The following is a 23,045-nucleotide window of genomic DNA, read 5'->3' as shown; positions in this document are numbered from 1 at the left end:
AAGACACAGTGAGATGACGACCTCTACAAACCAAGGGACGAGTCCTCCTAGGAGTCCAACCCTGCTGACACTTCACACTTTTTATCTTCCAAATTTTGAGAACGTGCATCTCTGTTGTTTAAGTGCCCTGTTTTTATCCATCTGTGGTGCTGTATTATGGCAGCCTAAAAAACTAATACACTGCCCTGATCTTAAACCATAAATGAGCACACACCTATTAGAATGACTAAGGAGAAATCAAGAAAGTAAACTGACAACATCAAGCATTGTATAAGATGCAAAGCAACTGAAATTCTCCTTCAGTCCTGGGGCGAAGGGCACAATGGTCCCAGTTCAGAAGTTTCTTACATAGCTGCCATCAATTCCACTCCTGGCTATTCACCCAAATTAAACAAACTTACATTCACTCACAACCTTGAACATAAGCACTTATAGATGTTTTGTTCAAAACTGCTCAAAACTGAAAATAAACCCAATGTTCTTCCAGTGGTAAAAATCCTGGGTCACAAACTGAGGTCTATCCATACAATAGAATTTTACTAAGCATGAAGAAAACAGCCCACTGAGCTACACAGCCACTTAGATGGAGCTCAAATGCCTGATGCTAAGTGGAAGGACTTTGCCTCAAAAGGCAGTGTTGCCTGGATGATCCCATTTGTGTAACATTTAGGAAAAAGTCAGAATCATAGGGCTAGGCCTTGGTCAGTGGTTGTGGGGATGAGGGGCAGAGGAGGGTAGCTGTAAAAGAAGCAGGATAATATGTGAAGTGGGTGGGTTTCGCTTCTTAGGCCTTAAGAGACTAAATGACAGCGCTGCTAGAAATATACACCAAAACCAATGGACTTCACTGAGTGCAAAATTCTTTAAGTGACTAAAATGAGGCTGTAGAAACACAACCCTGTAAAGCCAGTGAGAACACAGAAAAGCGATAGCGGCCCTTCCTTTCCCAGTGCCTGTCAGTTTGCCACCACTCACTTTCCAGCGAGGAAGGTGCTAACCTGGACAGTCCCATTCCACCGATGTGCAAAAGAAAAACTCCATGGCCATCCTGGAGATGATCAGCTGGGCACCAAAGAACCCCAACTGCCAGCCCCTTCATGTACTTCATCAGACCCTACCACAGGATGCTGAGGTAAGCACAGAAATGGGAAACAGGAGCCTGGGAGCCCCTTAATCATAGGTACCTTGAGGAAGGACAGCAGGCTGACTGGGCTCTCAGCAGGTCTCACCAGCAGGGAGCTAAGATGAACAGTCTCATTGTTTTGACCTTTATGGACTTGGCTTGAATGGAGCTCATATCTGCCCTCCTTGCAGTGGCAGGCTTTTGGTGAGGGGACACCTGAAGCAGCCCCCAGCCTCAGGCAAACATGGCAGTCAGTCACTGTCACAGAAGATAAAGTCCCAATTGCAGTGGCCACCAGAAGAACAGAGTTTCTGGAGAACTGACTTCATGGGTCTCACTGACTAAGATCCACATGATCAGAGCCGCCTCTGTCTGTGGGAAAGTTTTAGTTGATTTAGGTGTAGTGAGGCCTGCTGATCAGGAGACATCTCGGGGGAAATGTTGGTTAGACTCACAGGTCTCAGGAAAGGGCTGTAGGTCACACCACAGGGGCTGCTTGGGAGGCACCAGGGTCAGTCAGGTGATGGAGGGGAGGAGAAACATGGACAAGAGACTTTACTGTGGTTTCTAACAGGACCAGAGGGTGAGTCAGGCCGAGCAGGTGTAGGACAGCTACTTGGAACTGTTTCCAGAAGCTCTGGGAAAAGGCTGTACTTGGCTGTCTTACCTGGGCTTAGAGTGATTAGGACAGAAGGTGACTTGGAGCAGGAGAAGTAAATGAAGGTCCTGGGGTGTGGGTTTGCATGGATGGCTCTCTCATGAGATGTTCCTTGCAGTCTTTGCAAACTGGCTAGTGCCAAAGAGGGTGGTCCATGGTTAGCAAGGCCCTAAGATGTCAAAGCATCAAAAGTAAGGAACAAAAGGACCTGGTGAAAGCAATGAGTTCATAGCCACCTAGCAGGGGCTTGTACTCTGCAGCGTTTCTCAGGGGGATGCCTCAGCGATAGGATTTGCCATCACCCTGCCTCACACACGGGCCACCCACATGGCAGTGCAGGAGACCTCACCCAGAGGGATCAGATTTTCTGATGGGTATATTGTGAGATTCTCCTCCACTCTTGCTAGGTTTTGCTGTGAGAAAGAAACCTCATCCAACTGCCCCTCACACGGCAAGTCCCTTTACAGATACTGGGTGGCAGGGCCTCCCAATCCATTTGTGAGGTGGTGTTTGTTATCCTTGTGGCACAGGTAAGAAAACTGGACTCAGAGAAACAAAGAAACAGCCTCAAAATAAGAGAAAGAGAGCTCTCCTTGGGGGAGGCAGGAGGAGGCATTGGTAAAGGGCCCAGAAGCACGAAGGCTTCTCAAAGTTTCCAGCTTTCTTGGGGAGACCAGACATACGAAGAGGCAAAAGCTGCAACGTAAAATACAGAGCAAAGACCAGAGGTCCACTTGCAACAGACAAGATTTGGGAGGATCAGAGTGGTCTGATAGGATGAAATGGGTGGACACTGCAGTGGTGGTGCCCAGGGCTAGGATGCTCAGTAACCTGGCCTGAGTGGCCAGTAAAGAGGCTGGAGGAAGATGCTATTGTAAAGAGGCCTGGCTCTGGAAGACTTCGGACATCCAACCAAGGCACTAGAGCTGTGTTTACCGGTAGAGTAAGGGTTTAATCACCTACTTGACCACTCACTAGCTCAGCAAGTTATTCAGCCTCAATAAACATCAGATGCATCATTTTTAAAACAAGGCTTAATACCTGGCATTAATATCCTCAAAATTACTGTCAAGAGTAAGTATAGATTAGAGGTGTAGCTCAGTGCGAGAGTTTACCTAGCATGCATAAGGCCCCAGTTAAAATAAATAAAATAACCAAATAAGATATTCAATACCGTAATCAGCACAGAGCAAGTCTTCTCAATAATAGATTCTCATTACTCATCAGAAAAGGGAATCTCTCTGAGCTTCAGATAGCTCATTAAAACCAAGCAAATGGGATCAGAGTTAAGTTCGCCCCCTGTCTTCTATGCACAGACTGAGGCTCACCCCATTTGTTGAGCTACACTGTGCCTACAGCTTAGCAAGGCCCTGTTTGGCCTGCCCATTTCTCACCACTTCCCTGACACATGATCAGGGCCACACTGCAGGCCAGGAAATTGAGGGGTGGGGCTGCAAAAGGTCACACAGCTTTGAAGGGACAGGGGCTGGGATTCAGGCTTGTTGGGAGAGAACACAGCTCTTTCTTCCTGGCCTGCTAAGAGTGGGCCATCTACTGTGTGATCAGATCTCCAAGATTAATGCGGTGTGTCAACAGGACTTTCAAGGCACTCTCTGGAGGTAAACAAGTCACCATCACCTCTGCTTGGAGTTTATGAATTACTTTTCCTCTCCTGGGAGAGAACAGGGAAATTTACACTAATTGAGCCTAAAGCAGGGGCTCAAGTTTCTCTCAGTCCTACTCTGCTTGTAGTGGCTGGGGATCCTAACCAGGTGCTATTTCCAAGAGGGTCTCCCCTCAAGGGAATTTACAGAAATTCACACTGAGAGGTGGGGGCTCAAGGCCCATGCCACAGCTGACCAGTTTCCCTCCATCCTTCCCCCAGCCACCCCACGAGGCCCCCTGCAAGGCCTTAACTACCCTGATCTTATCTCCTCCTGAGGAATTTTCCCACAGGGATGCAGGAAAGGTCATCTGTGAGAGCCCTGGGCAGGCCCACCCCCTGCTGCTGCAGGGGGGTCAGGGAAATCTACAGCTGCTGGGCCTCTGTCCTCAGGTATCCCAGGGAGGATGCGTGAGGGGGAAGGGAGGATGTGGTAGTGGCACCTGGCCTGCAAGATGGCTGGAAAACAGGTACACCAGGAGGTTTTATTTACAGTAGCTCCTGCTTGACGAAGTCTTTAACTCTTTCAACCTGGGAATAGACACAAAATCAGTAACCCGGCTCCCTAAGTCAGTAGGTCTTAAATGCCACATCTTCATGATTTATGCTTTTACCACATCTGTGTTCTATCAGTAGTTTCGTGCCTGTTTAATTCAATCATCTGTTTAATTCTTTAATAATTTGAGAAAGGCAAATTGGGAAATGGAAAAGCAAATGGCAATTGAATACGAACATACTCTACATGGAAAAGCCACGATGGAAATAAATACGACTATTCAGCAAGAGAACGAGAGGCGTAAAACTCCACACAGTAACACTCACGCTCTCCAACACCAGGTGAGGGAAAGAAGCTAACATTTGTGATTCCTTTTGTACTACTGATGCTCCAAACAGGCAAAATCCCTGCCGTTAGGAGTCAGGAGAGAGGGCTCTTGGGTAGGAAACACTGGCTGGACAGGGACCAGGGCTCTGAAAACCTCCAAAATTTTGTTTTCTGAGTTCACAGTGTCAGAATTCTGATAGTCTATCAGCGTGCTGGTCTCCCCTTCAAGGTCGCTCAGATTGTAATAGGTTCCTGTAGTTCCGCATGCAGCTAGTAGCAGGTATTAGGCCACACTTTAGTACCTCTCTTGAAGGAAAAGAAGAGGTCAAAGGTAAGTAGAGTTGCAGCAAACAAACTCTGGCGCTTATTCGTTAGTGGCTTTAGCCAGAAGCCGTGGTACGGACACTGTAACCGGTAAAGCCTTGGAGCCAGAACCAAGAGGCTCTGTCTTGAGGTCATCTTCCTGCCCCTAGGTATTTACCTGTGGCGCGAAATGAATACCAATGGGCTACCTGTGCATCACTAATGCCCCTTAGGCACCACCCCAAACCAAGCTACATGTATGCCCCCACACCTTGTGTCTGGCGGAGACAATGCCAGACCCCGGAGGGTCAAGGGATCTCTCCCCACATTCTTAAAATAAAGGTCATTTATATTTCATACTTCTTATCTTTTCAGCCGCGCCAAAACCCTATCAGACGGTTCCCTTCAGCACCGAAAAAAATCTATCAGTAAGAAGGTGACCAAGTGCCCACAGCCGGTGCAGCGAAAACCAGGCTTTCTCCTCCTCCTTCTCCTCCTTAGGAAGGAAGTGACTTTCCACTGGGTGATTCACAGCTCTGTGCAAACACTGAGGAAAACACTGAAGGAAGCGGCTTCCTCCCACCTCCAGGTGAATGATTACAGTGAGATAGGATGGAGAGCCGGGGGTGGGGTGGACAGGTGGCAGCGGTGAGGCTCCCCCACCACACACACACACACCCCGGGAGGGTCCTAGCTGGCCGCCTTCGCTGCTGGGATGAGCCCCTGAAGCTGCACAGTGGAGGAGCTGGCTTTGAGAACTTCGCTCCCTGCCCCGGATTCACAGGGCGCCAAGGGCCAGATGCTGAGGGCTTGGCGCTGTTTACTCTCCTGGATCTCGGATCTGGCCAACAGAGAGAATTGGTGCACTCACCTCCTAGGGAAAAGGAGGCTGGTGGAAAGGGCCAGAGACACCCCCCCCCACACACACACACCCGATTTTCAGGTTCTAGGATTCAGCGAAGGCCCCTCAACACAGAAGGTTGAGCCACTCGAGAAAGCCCGAGCCCAAAGGCTGCGCTGCGGATTTTCCCAAGGGCGCCCTCCACCCGCGTGATTTTCCCAGAGACACCCTCCACCCCGCACTGAGGATGATTTCGTATTAAGTGTTAATGATTAAATCAGGGTTGCCTATTAACCCTGGCAGGCCTTTGTCTCCGGCCGCCTAGGAACCTCCTCCTTTGAAATGCCACATAAAAATGATAAATGCCCTTTTCCTCCCTCCTGGGGTCGGCAGGTCCTGGCTCCCTTTAAAGTCTGAGTGGGCAGCACAGGGCGCGCCTTGTTTAAACACAAAAGCGCAAGGCCGACCTGGGGTGCACAGGGACTGCAGGGGGACCCTGGAGGCGATGCGCCAGCGGCAGCTGCAGGGACGAGGAGTTGGGGGCAGGGCGAGAGTCCAGAGCTAGAGCTGCCAGTGTCCAGCGGCGCTGGCTTCCTGGGAAGGGCATGTGCCTCCGGCCACCTGAAGACTCGCCCCTTTGCTCTGGATCAGCATAGCAGCCAGCGCTGGTGGCCATAATGGTATCAACCAGGAGAATGCTGGACGCGCTCGCTCTGAGTTAGGGTGGACAGAGAAAGGACATGGGCGCAGTTCTTAAATTCACTGGTGCTCTGCCGCGGGCACCACTCGTCTAGGCCTGAGTTCGAGAAGCCTGAGTTACTATTAGTGCTGGTGGTAGCAGTCCTGGCTGATTTGTACTCAACACTCACCAGGTCCAGCAAAGCTTTGGAGCCTTACTCACCTGCCCTGTTTAATCCTTACAGAACGCCAGGTGAACCGTTCAGCTCAGGAGAAGGTTAAGGTCAGGGAGGTTTGGTGCTTTTCCTGAGGTCAGAGAGCTTTAGAAGCCCAGGTTGCAAAGGTTCACACACAGGGACCCACGCAGAAACTTGCTCCAGGGTATCTCTGTGGGGTTCACTTAAAGTTGAGGAGTCGGGGAATGACCATTGCCAAAATCCGAGAACAAATCCTGGAGGCTGGACATGTACCTAGCCGAGCTGGCTCAGGAGGAAGCACGTATGACCAGAGAAAGCTCGGACTGCGGGAGTGCGGATGTGCTGGGGGTACCCAGCCCCCTCCATTCTCCCACTCAAGTCCTCTATGGCTCCCTGAAAGGGTTAATTTGGGGCTCAGTTGTTACATAAATCTATGTTTATCTGCCGCAAAGTAAGCTATTTAGGTTTCTGATTTATAGTCCTCGGTTTTCATAAAAGTCAGTCATTCCCAGTAAAAGAATGTGGGTTAGATTTATAGGTTCTGCGTTAGTCTTTAAAGCCCAAAGCTGCTCTATGACTCACCCTCCATAATGTTTTTGCTCTAGTCCAGCGATAACCATGTGCAAAGAGAGAGACTCAGAACTCTGCTCTGAAAAATAAGACTTTTGGGGGAAACTAATTATAACGGCGTCAATTGTACTAGGCTTGTAAACTTGCCATCAGTGGGCCCCCCTGGAGCCTGTTTGCCAGGAGTTTTATTCCACAGTAAAATGTGCTCTGGTTTGTAGTTGGCCTATAAGACCTCCACTAGCATGAGCGAATGTTTTTTCCTACCAAATTATTAGAAATAAACAGCCCACCAGTGGAAAGGCAGCAAAATTATAAGCAAGGAAAATAAATCTTGGAATGTTTGCATTTAGTGACTTTCATAAAATCAGTGACTTAGCAGCTCAACTGGCTAAATGGAACCAGCCTGGTATTTTTATTTTAATTTCAGCTTGTGTTTTGCTAGAGTAAAATGGGGTCAATGCAAGACATCATGGAAAGAAGCTTTGATGTGTCCTTGAAAAATATTTTGCTCTGTGACTTCACAGTGTTTAGTGTCATTCTCTGCCTCCCACCACAGCCTCCAGGTTGATGGACTGCATGTCTTAACCCACGACCATCACACATAATAAAATATACCCATCATCAATAATCCTCTTTCCAACTCCCTCCCCTCCCCCAACAAAGCAGAATTCAAGGAAGAATGTCTTACAGTACAAGATTAAAATACTGATCAAGATAACAGAATATAGACTGTGAATTTAGCTCAGCAGCATAAGCGCCTGCCTTGCAAGTGTGCGGTCGTGAATTCGATCCCTGGTACCGATAAAAATGAAAAAGACAAAAAAGGAAAAAGAAAAGAAAAAGAAGATAACAGAATATGGTAAAAGCAGTTGCAGAACACCAACCTTTTAAACTTTCTCTAAAGGGAAGCCAAGAGGAGGGGAGGGAAGGATTGGGCTGATGGCCAGTGTAAATAGAACTGGGTGAGGGGTAAATGTTTGCCAGTGTGTGGAAAGATGGAGAGGGCTGCTTGAGAAGGATGGCACAAAGGGGTTGGCCCCAGAATTCAAGCAAGTTCTCCTTCCCACCTGGATGGGAAAGAAAACCGTGATTAGACTTTCAGGAGTCTTACAAAACTTAGGCTGTAATTGTGTCTCGATGGATTAAGAGAAACGCCTTAGAATTTTTGTTCTTGGTCAAAGTCAGAAAGTGTTTAGTGCAGACCAATAATGTGTTGGCCAAGGCCCCTGCAATGTATTGATCCACTGAGTGTGACTTGGTCTTGATAATTGAAAGAGATGATATCAATACAAAGAATTGGTGCACAGAGTAAGGTCTCAGTCTCACACGCAATGCATTCATGTTTCCATGTGGCTGGGATAAAACCTCCTGCTGGGCCTCATCTTCTCTCCAACTTCCCCTTCACTAAGGACCCTAAAATGCAGATCAGTGCTTTGCTATGTGCAGGGCATTGTAGTAGGTACATCTCAATGATGAACAAAATGTAGCCCCTGTCCCCAGTGGGTTCTGGAGACAAAGGTGAGGTAGGTAGTCTATTACAGCAGGCCATGTAGAAAGTGATACGAGCCATACAGAGACCTGGTCTGTGTGGATATGAAAACCAGGGAAGGCATCAGGGATGATGTGGTGTTTCCACACATCTTGAAGTCTTAGTACAAGTGAGATAGGAAGATGGGAAAAACAAGGATTATCTAAGGAGAAAGAAGAATGAAGGGTGTTTTCAGAAGTAGGGTGTTTTCTCATTGGAAAGAGACTTAAGCTTTTTGTGGGCTCTTCATGGATTATGTGAGGAGTCCATGGGCTGGAAATCTAGGCTGGACTGATTTATAACCCTCAGTCCCTTAAAGGGGTATATAGCCCTCTAATCTTGCTGAGAAACTTAGACTTGATGCTACCAGTGCTGGGGGTCTTACCTGATTAATTGACAAGGTCAGATGCCTTTATTTGTAGTCCCCAAGTTGATTCTCCTTTCCCTCCCTATCAATCACAGCATTATTCAGTCTATTGTACAGTGTCGAGTTTGTCTTCCTTATGAGACCATGACATGAGCCCCGGAGAATATTGTTAACTGTTATAATACCAGCTCTTTATACCATGCAGGAGTATAATAGATGCTCAGAAAGAATCAGATGCAGAATTCATGGAATTTTCAACACAGTCATAATCATGAATTGAAGACTGGTGGCAGAGCGCTTGAAGCAGCCTTGAGAGAAATTGGACTTTAGTCTGAAGTAGACTAGGGTAGGCAGAGCCAGGAAGAAGACATCCACTGCTGTTGGCTGGCAGCGGGGTCTGTGGGCTGTGGGAAAGAGAAGGAATGTGAACGTCAAAGACCAGGACCTTCAGAGCCAGAATAATGGGGAAAAGTAAGTGTGGTACACAGCCAGCATGACAGATGAAGACACAGGAGGCAGAGTAGTTTGGAGGCGATGGTAACAAGAGAGTCACAGGGTATGAAGGAAAGGAGAGAAAGAAACAGGGAATTAGCTCAAGTCTGGACATGCTGCATTGGAAATATGCTATGACTTTCAGAAAATAACTGATAGTAGGCCAGTAGAAATTTAGCACAGAAATGTCTGCAGTAAGCCAAGGTCAGAGCCTGAGAGATTGCTTATTTTGAGATGTCAGAACAGACAGTAAATCTGTGATTCCTTCTTTCTTGGTCTCCACCTTCTCTACCTATTTTAGTTGAAATCACTTTGGGCTCACAGCGGGCCAGCCAATTTTTCTCTGACCTTGTTTTGATTGAACACCCCATAAATTGGGGGCCTCTCTAGGCATGTGAAGGGTACCCCCTTCCAGGACATTGGGAAATAGCTTGGTTGGCAGGAACCTTGAACTTGGTGTTAGCCTATAATAAATGCTGTGTGAACAATGAACTCCAGACTCCATGTGTTAGCTTTTCTGCCGTATCATCCATTATCTGCTGTAAATGCTTCTAAAAGTAAGTATTTTTGCTCCTATAATTTGGAGCTGGTTGGTGGGAGGGAATCCATGGTGATGGCACAGAGGGCAAGTGGCAAAGAAATAGAAATGTAACTATGGTCACTAATGACAATGAGGAAGAAATAAAAGGCCAGGACAGAATGAAGGGCAGAAGGTGGAAGCTGTGACCTAACTGCAAGAGATAGGTCTGAGTCTGAGCCTGGGCAGGGAGAGCACTTCCGGAGATTCTAAGCATGAGAGTCCAGAAGGAAGGGTGAGGTTTGAGGCTCTGCCCTGGGGTCCTGAGGAGGCAGCGGGGTTTCTACCTTGAAGGCCTGCCAGGAAAACCCTGCTGTCCCTGAGAGGAAGACAGTGAGAGAGCCAGTGGCCCAGCTGAAGAGTCCCACATGCCTTAAAACAGAGGTTTCTCTTAAGGCCAACTTTGGGCCAGCAGCTGCCTTCTAACATTCCATCTGGTGCCTCAGAGTATTCATTCCATCCATTGTGCCTCTTTCTGAAGCAGTTCTGGAGTCTTATTTTGTGAGGGTCTTTATGAGATGTGCTCAAATTACCGTGAATGCTGCTGTGGAGAGCTATCCAATGAGAAGGTCAGCTCATAAAAACGTCACAGTGGGTGTCACCCACTGTAATCACTGAGTATGTCACCACGTTACCCTGGGCTTGCTCAGAGTCAATGACTATGAAAAGGAAATGCTTTTAACTGGTTTTGGACATTCAAGTAGCCATGAGAGTGCAGCTAAAGACACAGAAAAAGATTTCCAGAACTGCTTCAGAGAGTGGCAAGATGATGGGACATGTATGTTGAACTCATTGGAAGGATTTTGAGGGACATTAATGGCAAGATGTTTATTGTAGTAATTTCTTAAATTTAAACATTAACTATACTTTTAGATGATACCTCACAGGAATGTGCATGTGTGTGTGTGTACGTGCGTGTGTGTACGTGCGTGTGTGTGTGTGTGTGTGTGTGTGTGTGTGTGTGTGTGTGTATGTAGGAAAATACACATGCCATGGAAACAACATTTGAGCTATTACAAAGTTAGGATTCAGGGATGTTTATTGCCTTCATAATGTTGTATAAAATCATCACAATCTAGTTCCAGAACATTTTTATCACCACTCTTCAAAAATCATACACCTATTAAGCAATCATTTCTCATTCTCACCTCCTCAAAACCCCACACAATAACAAATCTACTTCCTGGTTCTTTGGATTTGCTTATTTTGGGAATTTCCTATTAGTGGAATCATATGATATATATCATTCGTAGCTGGCTTTTTTCACTTAGCACAATTTTTCAAGGTTCATCTGTATTGCACCATGTGTTACGACTTTTTTTTCTTTTCTGCCAAATAGTATCCCGTTATCCATCTGCCAGTTGATGGATATAGAATCTCTTTATACCTTTGGCTACAGTGAATAATTCTTGAATGAACATTCATGCACAAGTTTTTATTTGAACATTTCTTTGTAATTATTTGGGATAGAAACACCTAGGAATAGAAATGAATCACTTGGTAATTCTATATTTAACTTATTAGGGAGCTGCAAATCTGTCTTTCACAGCAGCACCACCTGTGTGTATCCAAATTACCCTTCTTCCACTTCTTCCACACGTTCACCACTACTTGTTATTTTCCTTTGGTTTTGATTATCGCCACGCTAGCATGTGTGAAGAGCTATGTCATTGTGAGTTTTTTTATTTTGTTTTGTTTTCAAAATTATAATTGCCAAAAAAAAACCCCAAACAACTCTTAAGTTAGAGTGCAAAATTTAAGCACCTTATTAAAGATGCAATAGCAAGAAAGTATAAGCACATCCACATTTTAAATTGTTCTATGCAGGGGCTGACGGTTTAGCTCAGCGGCATAAGCACCTGCCTTGTAAGCAGGCAGTCGTGAGTTTGATCCCCGGTACCGATAAAAAGGAAAAAGACAAAAAAAAAAAAATTGTTCTATGCATGGTAGCTAAATGTCATTTAAAAACACTGATGGATCAGCTTTTCTATCAAAAATGTCATTGTGTTTTGATTTGCATTTCCCTAATGACAAACAATGCTGAGCTTCTCTTCAGGTACTTCTTCAATATTTGTCTATCTTGTTCGGAGAAATACCTGTTCAAGTCTTTATGGATTAATTGGATTGTCTCTTCCTTATTGATTTGTAATGTTTTTTTTTTTTGTACTGTTATCAAATATAGACTTGTATTTTCTTCCATCCTCTAGGTGGCCTTTGCGTGGGGAGGGGTTGAAGCAGGGTTTCACTGGTTAGTTGAGGCTGGCATTGAACTCACTAAGTAGCCCAGGATGGCCTCAAATTTGTATAAATCCATTTGTCTCAGCCTCCCAACTGCTGAGATTACAGGCATGTGCCATCATGACCCCGCTCCCTATGTATTTTTTTTACTAGATGGCAAAAGGCTTTTAATAGAAAATATGTTTTAATTTGATGAAATCCAATACAATTTTTGTTAATTTTCTTTCAGTGTCATATCTAAGAATCCACTGATAAGTCCAAGGTCAAGAATTTTTATCTCTATGTTGTTTTCTAAGAGTTTTGACTGTTCTAGTTACGTCAAGCAGGACTTTTTCCAGAGATATGTGTGAGTTTGAAGGAAATCAACAATAAATGGTGCAGTACCAAGCAGGGAGGGAAGGCAGGGAAGCTGCCACCATCCCCAGAGCTGAGGAGCACAAAGTGCAAGCAGAGTTGCAGCTGTACCATCAGGACTGGCCACTGAGCAAGTGTCCTGCAGTAGAGGGATATGTTCAGTAAACAGCGCCCCAGGGAGGAGATAGCCAAGGACTCCTCTCTGTTCTGACTTTTTGCGGGTGTCTTACTCCCCCACTGGCTGAATCAAGAGAGCTACCAGACACAGTCAGTCATTCAGGTCAGTCGCTCAGGCCACTGCCTAGAGAAATAAGAAGGAAAGAACGGAACTGGAGATACCAGCATCAGGATGATAGCTCACAAAGATGTATAAATCCTAATCCTGATAACCTGTGGACAGGTGACAAAAAGGAGTTTGTAGATCTTGCAGACCTTGAGATAGGGAGAGCATTCTGTATTATCTAGGGAGGCTCAATGTAATCACAAGAGTGAAAGATTTGAAGATACTTATCTATTGGTTTTGAAGATGGAAGAAGAGACCATAAATCAGAGAGGTGATCTTTATAATCTAGAAAAGAGTACGAAATACTCTCTCTCCTATAGCCTCCAGAAGCAGTGCAGCTCTGACAACTTTATTTTGTCCCAGTGAGATCTATATTGGGTTTATGATCTCTAAAAATGCATAATAACAAATCTGTGTTGTTTTAAGCCACTAGATTAGTGGTCATTTGTGATAGCAACGAAAAGACGCTTCCACAAAAGGGGCAAATGGAGGCTCCCTCTGCCTGGGACCTGGATTACTGGTGTGGAAAGAACTCCAGGTCATCACATTTATTCTCTTGAGACCAAGTTTCATGAGTTCCCATTTTATTCTCAAGAGGGGAAATGTATAATTGCCCTTTGTGATTACATCTCATGTGTTTAATCAGAGAAGTTGAATTGCTCTGATGGAGAAGCAGGAATTTCTTATAGAGAGTGATCCATATCCAGGAGTCTGGTAGGAAATTCTATGCATGGCGGTTGCCTCTAGTGTTGAGTCTGAAGTCAATTTAATTCAGGCACACAACCAGTGAAGAGGAGAAATGATTATAAAAAGAGCAAGGCTAAACTAGAACCACCAGGACTATCTGAAACCCAAGCTGGTTTCCCAACCGACATTGATGACATAAATGATGTGGTGAAGAAGCCACGCCCTTTGCCACAGAAATGCACAGTGCCTGGGCCAAGACTTAGAGGAGCTAAAGGAGTTGCTCAGGCTGCCCTGGGCCAGCAAAGCAAGACAGCAGAAAATCAGCACACACATGAGCAGTGGCAGTGCTGTAACCAACTGCTATGATTTAGACCTACAATGTCTCCCCAGAACCTCATGTGTTTGGAGCGCAGGGCTTTTGGAAGTGGTTAAATCATGGGGTCACTGTTCTTATCAGTGAGTTCATCTGCTAATGAGCTTGGTAGCTGGATGTGCTGTTAGAAGGTGGAGCCTGAGAGACAGGTCACCAGGGGCGTGTCCTGAAAGGGTGTATTTTCCTCCCTAGCTCCTGCCTTAGTGCTCTGCTTTCTGCTCATCGTGGTGTGAGCTGCTTTACTTTCTACTCCACTACCATGCTGGTTCTGTCTTGGAGTTAGGCCACCACTGACTGAAAATGTAAGTCCAAATAAACCTCTCCTCCTTTAAATTGAGAGTGTCAAGTGCTGTGTGAGAAAGTGACTGAGGCACCAGCTTTCAGAGCACAACATGGCTACAAACTGCTTGCATCTTCTGAAGCTCCCACAGGTAACTCTTGTGCCCAAGCATAACTTAGAACCTTAAAAGAAAGGAAATTCTGGGAATTATTCCACACTGTCTGAGTTGATAGGTTTTAAAATTAACGATGTGGAAAGTCGAGATTTGTTAAATGCCTACTATGTGTCAGAGACTCCAGCTTCTCCCCTTCATTTAATTCAACCACATTTTCACACTTCAGTTCACATACAAGGAAACAGAGCTTAGAGAGGTGAAATGATATACTAAACCGTATAGCTACTCCAGAACGAATGCAGGAGATGCTCAATATTATTAATCATTAAATCGGAGCCATCATGAAATTCTTCTTTTATTTACTAAGATGCTGTAATGGTTGCTTGGTTGTGACAATGAGACATTCAGAGGCTTAACTAAATCAGTTCAGCAATTGTACACCCCAGATGTGAGACCCACTCTACGGTGGCTCATGGCTGGATGGTATAAAGGGGAACTGAGGGAAGATGAATCTGTTTCTGTTCTTCAGAGGCTCTCCAGTCTTTGCCTTCAACCTGGATGTCATCTCCTGGCTCCCAGCGCAGACTCTTCGGCTTCCATTGTAGACTCTTGAGCCTTCTAGCTTTTTGCTTTGGCTTCTGCCTTGGATTCTTCAACCTTCCAGTGCAGACAACTTTTCAGCCTGCAATCGCAGACCCGCCAGCCTTCAAATAAAGACTTTCACAGGACTCTACAGTGAGCTCCAAACATTGTCCTGAAGTCTTTGGTTTCCAGAATGCAAACAAGCTCTGCACTCTTCCTCATCCAACTCTGGCTGACCATGGTAAGCCAATCATGAAATTTCTTATACATTTGTATACTTTGTGTTACATCTGTGTCCCTAGTAAACACTGACACACATTCTTATAATAGAAAAGATGGAAAATAACAAAGATTGTGAAGGATGTGAAGAAATTGCAGTCTTCATACATTGCTGATGGGAATGTAAAATGGTACAGTTTACTCTGGAAAGCAACCTGGCATTCCTGAAAATGCTAGGCACCATGTTGTAATATGACCCAACAACTCCACATAAACTTACATAAATGTCCATAGCAGCCTTATTCATAAAAACCCCAAACTGAAATAACCCAAATGCTCACCAGCAGACTAACTGATAAGTAAAAGGTGCTCCGTGCATATAATGAAATATTATTCAGCCATATAAAAGAATCCATATACTGGTGTATGGTAACAACATGGTTGAACCTTGGAAGAAGTCAGACACAAATGGCAACATATTGTATGATTCCATTGATATAATGCATAGGATAAGCAAAGCCATAGAGAAAGAGTGCAGATTCATGATTATTTAGAGCTAGGGGTGGTTACAGGGGAAATTGAGAGTGACTGCTGATGGATACAGTTTCTTCTGGTGTGTTAAATGTCACTATACTGATTATAGTGATGGCTGCACACCTCTATGAATGAGCTAGAAAACATAGGTTCATGGCATGGCACCATAAGGACTTAAAAATCATGCTTTAGCAAAGGGAAAGCACAGAATCCAGCAAGAGTTTCTCTGACTCCAAAGCCATGCTGCCCCCTCAGTGATAGCAAACTCCCAAAGTCATTGGGCAGGAGAGCCGCCTAGGGAGCTTGTTAACTATGCACATGCCCTTCCCTTCCCAAACCTAGGTGAGAAGCAAGTGTCTGTGTGATTAATGGGCTCCCCTGGTATGTTGGGTGCAGGGGGTCAGAGACACCTGAAAAGACCCTGGTCCACTCTACATAGGACTTGTACATCTCAGAACCAACGAATGGCATCTTGGAAGCCAATGAGGTTAGATAAAGTAGTTTTGAAGGCTAATTTTTCTATAGATAGCAATTTTTCTTTTCTTTTTAAGAGAGTAAATGGATTGAAAAGATAAAGAGTTAAAGAGATGGTGGAATGTCATGAACTGAGAGGTCTGCAGAAGGAAGAGCTGGGATAGAGATGCGTTTGGAGGAGGCTGCACTCAGCAGAAGAGGAATTCAAAAGGTTTGTGGAAATTACTCAAAGGTGGAGAGAGAGCAAATACCCACCCCCTTAGCTGAGTTACCACCTGCTTGGAGCTTCCAGGATGCATTACTTGATTTTCAAGTGCAAGCCTTGCGAAAGAGAATTTCATTTTATACCATTGGTTCTCTAGGGTTTCTTTTTGAAGAACTAATCTGAACAAGATTGGAATGCACCCAGCAGTGGAGGTTAAATTTCAATCTTTTTGTGCTGTTACATCTTTGTTCCCTTTACCTTCTCCTTGAAGTAGAAATGATTGATGCTTAAGTAACTTTGGCTATTGAGTAATGTTTACTCAGACTGCAAGGGAACCAGACAAGGGCTTTAAAATAAGGTGGAAATTTTTCCTTTGAATGGCACTAGCTGAACCTTTGAAAGTTAAGTGTATTCCCAATTGTGTAGTATAATAAAGATGGAAGAGGCCAGCAGGCAAAAGTTCTCCCAGAAATGATCAATGTACACTGGTTAAGTGGAGCTCAAACAGGCTTATGAAGCCACCTGAGATGAAGCCCCTGGTTATAAATATTGACTGAGTCCTGAATTGTTTTGAGAGTATTTTATATCCTTTAGTGATCTTTTCAACACAGGAACTGGAGGGCTTGGTAAATAAGCTTCTAAAGCTGTGAAGAAAGAGGCAAGTCATGCTCCTGTATTGCAAACTCTCTAGATAATGCCAACCACCTCCTCAGATTTAAGTGAGGTCTGGCAAAGAAAAAGTAAGCATTCCCTCCACACCTGTGACGACGATGATTTTCTCTGGAGGGGACCCAAAATGCTACTTATTCAGTCTCTTTTGTGTGTGGGCTTTTCCCTTATTGATAAGTTCAAGTTGCCCAAGCTATACTGGCCAGAAACCAATCCAAAACACATCATGGCATAGTGCTGTTTGATGTTAAAATCTGAAACTATGCAAGCAAAATCAGAGAAGAGTAATTACTTCTTTCTCTCAATTTTGCTAGGCCTCCCTAGAAATTGGTCATCTTTGAACATGTGGACTGAAGATGAAGTGAGGGAACTCTACTTTCCTGGTAGAGAAGAGGGAATTATGATTTTCTGTGGTTTTTGATGATGAGCCATCAACAAGCCTTTGTGGAGTACTGTTATGGCTTGTATCTGGATGTCCCCCCAAAGCCTAATACAGGTATCATTGAAGCTTTTCGTAGGTAAGATTTTCAGATATTTTCAGGTGTGTGATGCTGGGGTCAGGGATGCAATACTAGAATTAAAGGTGTGAGTACCTTCCAGAAGGGTGAGTGGCCTAGACGAGATATATGAGACCAAAAGGGTGTCACTCCTTGTCACTGGCTGCTTGTTACTTATTTATAGCTGCTGCTTGTCTTCTGCTCTGAGATGCCAATTCTGCCATGCAACCCTGTCTTGGACTCAGCCAATTATGGACTGAAACTTCTACAAACTGTGAGCTAAATAAACCTTTTCTTCTTTGAGTGTCAGATATTTTATCTCAGCAACAAAAAAAGTAATTAAAACAAGCACCATAAGGAAACTACCTTCTCCTTCACTGGCTGGCATGGGAAATGGAGGGAAGAGCTGAGAGTTTTCTTGCATATTACACCCACCATGCTTTGATCCTTGGTCTTGCAGATGAATAAAGTGACATCTTTTGCTGAGCAGACCATCACCCAAATCCAGTCCCACTAGACTGTGACCAGTAGTGGATCAGGCCCAGTATGAAAGGGATGGAGGGATGGGACAGAGTGTGCAACATTTCCAAGTGGGAGGCCTCTGTGCTGGTGCCTGTGGGAGATCGTTCACCTCACTGACAGCTTCTCTGGTATCTGACCTCTTCCTGCTCCTGTTGTCTGACTATCCCAGCCAGCCTTGCCCACTGAGCTGGCCCCTCCCAGACAGCCAGTCTCAACCGTAATTTAATTTTCAACTTTTCCTTTCTATTATTTTTAAGTGCTCAAGCCCCTGAAGGTGATGCGAAATGTTTCTCATGCTGTGACCTGCACATCAGCCCAGGTGGAGAGCTTTTCTGCACATTCCCTGCAGGTGAATCATGTCAGCAGTAGGTCAGGCCTGCATCTCTCTTTCTCACCCTCCTCCCTCCCTCCTTCCCTTTCTCCGTTTCCCCCTCCCACCTCCCCTTCTCCCCTCCTCGTTATTTTTGCTTCTGTGGATACTGTTCTATCCAAATGTGGGACTAGTGATTTTGCTCTGCTAAACTCTTTGTGTGGCAGCTCCTTTTCTGGATAAAAGAAAAGAAAACCAGATAATCATGGCTTATGTAGGTGCCGACAGGCCTGGGCGCTTGACTCCACCTGTGCCAGCCACCTCCCCTGTGAAACGCAGGCAGCTTGTTGCGGCATGAACCGCAGCTGCCCAGCGGCATGAGCTCACCTGCATTCCTGGGTGGCTTTGTTACGCCTGACACCGAGTGCCTGACAGTGACTGAGCCCTTCCTGGCAGGCCTCCCAGGACTAAGCTGGAGGCTGGCTCAGAATCGGGGAGAATTCCTGGTTTTGTTTTGGTCCTGTCCTCTGTGACCTGGGAATAGAAGGGTCCAGGCTCAGTCTCATTGCCCCAGGCAGTGGTCTTCAGTCCAGAAACCTTAGGGGGTCACATGTTACTCTGATGAGTTGGGGAAACTTGAATCTGTGAGTGGGGTACCCTGCATTGTCAGGTAATGCTGAAGCTGGATTCCGGACAAATATTTGATTAACAAGGCCTGGGGGTTTCCAGCAGGCTGGACCTAGGTCCAGAGCCAGCTGGGGCCTTCACAGAAACATCCCCAGTGTATGGAGAGGGATGAGAAGCAGCAGAAGGCAACCTGGGGTACACCAAGAGGACAGCACTGTGCTGGCAGTTTTCACAGTCATGACTGACAAATGGGGATGATTGTGCTAAAAAAAATTCACTTGTCAGAAGAGGCCTCCCTCCTCCCTTCCCTGCCTTCTACTTTATACTCCACAGGCAGAAACCACAAATATCCCCTGCCGACTTTTTTTGTAGTTCCCCGGGCCAGGAGACACTGCCCAGTTTCTCAGGGCATCACGCGGGGCCTGTTCTGATCACAGTTCCTTCTGAGCTCCTGCCCAGCATGTCAGTCCCTGCCTCCTAACCCTCCACCCTCCTTTAGACCAACACCCAAGGATGCCCTGTCCTTTCAGAGGCCCAGCCCAGCAGTCCTCCTCTGGGGTCCCCCACCCCTAGGCCTCTTCACACTGCACATTTCCCTGCTCCAGGGCTTTCCTTGTTGTTCCATAATTATCTCCCACACTGGTCTCTGAGCACCTCAAAAATAGTACCTGCCAGGCACGTGGCATTCAGTCAGTGCCCGTTTCAGATATAAATGCCATGAAAGCCTGGCCATTTTGTCTTCACCCTGTGAACCGATGGGATGCAAATTTGACAATGTAACAAAAATGCGCCATGCACAGAGCCTAAGGAAACACAGAGGACCCTTCTGAAAGGTGGAAAGGCACTGGAACATGAGTCTTCCAACATAGAGGGGCTGGAGGGAAGTTCCCTCTCAGGATCTCCCCCTTAATCTTCCCAAATAAGAGTGAGAGCAGTGCTGGCTGCCCTGTGCTTGGGCTACTTGGCATCCTTGCTTGGTACTGACTGCACCTGGCTGCTGAGTGCCAATCTGAGGGTGTGAACCAAAGATCCCTTTGACAAGGAAGTTTAAGCCCACAGCTGTGTTCTGTATGAGGCCTCAGCACTTTGGCGGTTCTGGACACAGATGTGCTTTTCCCATCTCTTGATGGGTTTCTTATCACTTTGTGGGCCTTGAATACTTACTTTTGGAGAACCCACTTCCTGTTCTTTCAGGTAGATTAAAACACATCCTGGGTTACACACAAACACATTTTTAGGTAATCAAAACAGTGTGGTGTTTGAGTTAGAGACAGCACACTGGGTTTTAACAACAAATTCAAAGTGTGTCCATTGTAGTTTTTGGATTTTCACTCTCTGCCTCTGGGGGGGAGCCCCTCCATCTCCCTGGAGGGTCTGGGGTCTTGCACTCAACTTAGGCAGATCCTTCTGGCTGCAGAGGGTGTGTGGTAGAAACAGGCAGCACTTCTCTTTTCTCCCCTTGTCTTCGCCGACAGGCATCATAATGATCCCTCTTTTCCAACTTCAGGACTCTTCCTCCAGCTTTTCTCCTCTCTAGGAGGGCGGGAAGTAAGTCCACTTTACAGGAGAGTCATTTACCTCCAGCCAGAAACTTCCAGATAGCCCTGAGGACCTCAAAATGGATTTAGGGGGTTGTACTTTTCCTACAGGTACAACTGTAAAGTTCTGTCTTTCTGATGTCTCACAAACCCAAAGTCCTTCTTTGGCAGCACTGACTTGTGCACGGCCCAGGGTGGCTCTTATCCAGGATTTGTCCCAGTCCTTCTGTCTCTAAGTGTCCTCACCCTTTGCAGGTACCGTCCTAGCAATGTGAGGGACAGGTCACTTCAGCCCCAGGTGCCTTAATACCTGGCCCTGCTCACCAGATGTCCGTGGAAACACACCTATAGCCAGCAGCCTCTGGACCAAGGCTGGGCCAGCAGCTGCGGCCACTCCACATTCCTGTGCACCTCCCCTCCGGGCTGGCCCAGACAAGCAGCCACCCCAGCCAGCTCTGGACATGCAAGCTGAGGCAGGAGAACTGCTGGGCCAGGCCTCTCCCTCTCCTCAACTGTGTCTAATTGCAGCGTGGATATGAGTGTCAGGAGGGACTGAGGGAGCATGTTAACAGGTTGAGCGGCTCCTGCTAGGAATTCGTTGGCAGCCACTTCTCTTGTGCCAGTGAGCCAGTGAGCGTGAGGCTGAGCCACAGAGACAGCAGAGGGAGGAGAGCTAATTAAGCTGTAAGCTGCCCCAGAGTCCCAGCCCATTTGTAATTATGCTCTCTCATCTCAGAATCTCCTCAGGCTCTTTGGGAGAGCTGGGAGGAGAAAGGGGGCAGATGATTGAGAGTTGATCAGGGCTTTGAGAAATGGAGTTTCATAAAACTGACATTTATACCATTCTTGGAAGATCTGGCTCCCTGAAAACAACCATAAACTATGCCTAATTCTGCCATGTGACCTCAGGTGCTCCAATCAGCTGACCCCTTGGGGGAGGGGGCTGATTGGTCCTGCATACATCAAGGGACTGCCTACATGGTGTGATTTGAAAGGGTCCTCCTGCTCCTGCCCACTAGAATACCTCTCTGACAAAGCTTGTTAATGCTGGGATGGAGCAGCACTTCGGTAGTCTGCCTTGGCATCACAAAATTCCAAGCATTGAGCTTTGCCATAAGAAACCAGATAGTGGGAAGGAGTAAAGTTCCAGTATATAGGCTGGTATATAATTGTTATGTCCATAACCTGTGTTTTTAAGCCAGCAAATCAAGACATGACATTTTTAGAACTAATTTTTTAAATGAATGACCTGAGGGCCAAGAAAGGCTAGCAACTTGGTCAAAGGTCCACATGCCAGTGTGGCACAGGGAGGGTGGTTTCCAAGCCTGCTGCTCTCAAACATAGCGGATAATGTGGTTTCCAATAGTGCAGCAGGAGAGAAAGTGGGGAAGTCGAGGACACGTGGGGCATCACAGTGCAGAGGCTGGCGCTGGGCAGCGGTGCCAAGCAGAGAGAAAGGAGTGGAGCCTGAACTCGGCTCCCGGTATCAGCTTAGGTCATTTTTTGATTTGTTCACTGTTAGGAAAATACGAGTTGGTTACAGAGCAATGCTCCAAAGGATACAATGCACGCAAAAGCCTCACCCCGAGGTGCTTACGTCTGGTAAGTTCATCCTATGTGGTCCTGGGTGCTGCCGACAATTAACTGGGCTCTGGGCAGAGTACAGGCTCTCCCCAAAATGCTGTCCCCCAGAAGGTGAGGTGGGGGCGGGGCTGAGCTGGAGCAGCCCCTATCTGCTCAGGCTCTGAAGAAAACCAGGTAACACGAGGCTCCCCTCAGCTTAGACAGTACCTATTTCTTTTAAAAACAGAGAAAGAGAAGGAGACAGGCAAGATTCCTGCCTGAAACTGCTCGCCCTGTCACTGTGGCCAAGCCCCAGGAATTCTGCCCTGGCTGGAAAGATCCAGGCCTCAGCACTTTTCTGAGCAATGAAGACTTGGGCCAGAGACTCCACCCCTGTGATTCCTGATTCCTGTTCACAGAAGGGCAGCAAGACGCCTCAGAGGGAGCAGACCCTCCAGGCCCTGCTAGCAAGTGGATCTTCAGACTTTCTCTACTTGTATTAAAAATTGTGAAATATAAGCGACTATTATTTTATAGACTTTTCATTAAAACTCGGAGCTGAGAAACTTAGCCCAGTACCTGGCATAGAGGAAGCACTTCCCCTTACAAATATTCAGTAGAGAAATAATAATTTTTAGTTATAAAGGCAGCTATCATTGTAAACAGATTTAGAACACATGGAAAAAGGACATAATTATGTTCCTATCATCTCCATTCCTTGACACAACACTGCAATGATATACATCCTTCCAGACCCACTGAGTATACCTAGATCATAAACCGAGTATGTCTATATCACACAAGATAAATATGACATATTTATTATGGGATGTGGGTACTGTTTAACTGCAGGACTGTCCCTCTGTATCCAGTGGTGATAGGTTCCATAGCCTCACAGATACACTAAAATACAAGAATACTCAGGGCCTGTATATAAAATGTCATAGTATTTGCATATGACCTGATACCCAACCACCTGTATACTGTAAAATTATCTCTACTTTACTTATAATAATTAATTCAATGCATATGCTAAGTAAATAATGCTTATGTTGTGTTATTTAGGTAATGACAAAAAACAAAAGCCAGAATGTTCAGGAGAAATATAATTTCTTTTCAATGATTTTTGATCTGCAGTTATTTGAATACAAAGAT

At 45.9% G+C, this 23,045-nt stretch overlaps 1 long non-coding RNA gene across 2 annotated transcripts; it reads left to right on the top strand.

Annotated features, from left to right (window-relative positions):
- Positions 1-13,966: 13,966 nt before the first annotated feature.
- On the top strand, positions 13,967-22,769 carry LOC106025728 (uncharacterized). Of its 2 annotated transcripts, XR_010046256.1 has the most exons (8): positions 13,967-14,057; positions 14,680-14,973; positions 16,037-16,170; positions 17,148-17,329; positions 17,515-17,980; positions 18,110-18,201; positions 21,850-21,929; positions 22,138-22,769. It is a non-coding gene; the product is annotated as an uncharacterized LOC106025728 (long non-coding RNA). The 2 variants fall into 2 exon arrangements; XR_010046255.1 differs by having other exon boundaries at positions 17,148-17,980.
- Positions 22,770-23,045: the final 276 nt, after the last annotated feature.

This window comes from Cavia porcellus, unplaced genomic scaffold (genome assembly GCF_034190915.1).
Source record: "Cavia porcellus strain 051 isolate PalLab524CR breed Dunkin Hartley unplaced genomic scaffold, mCavPor4.1 scaffold_2, whole genome shotgun sequence".
Lineage (NCBI taxonomy): Eukaryota > Metazoa > Chordata > Mammalia > Rodentia > Caviidae > Cavia > Cavia porcellus.
This window is presented reverse-complemented; position numbering and strand designations above follow the sequence as displayed.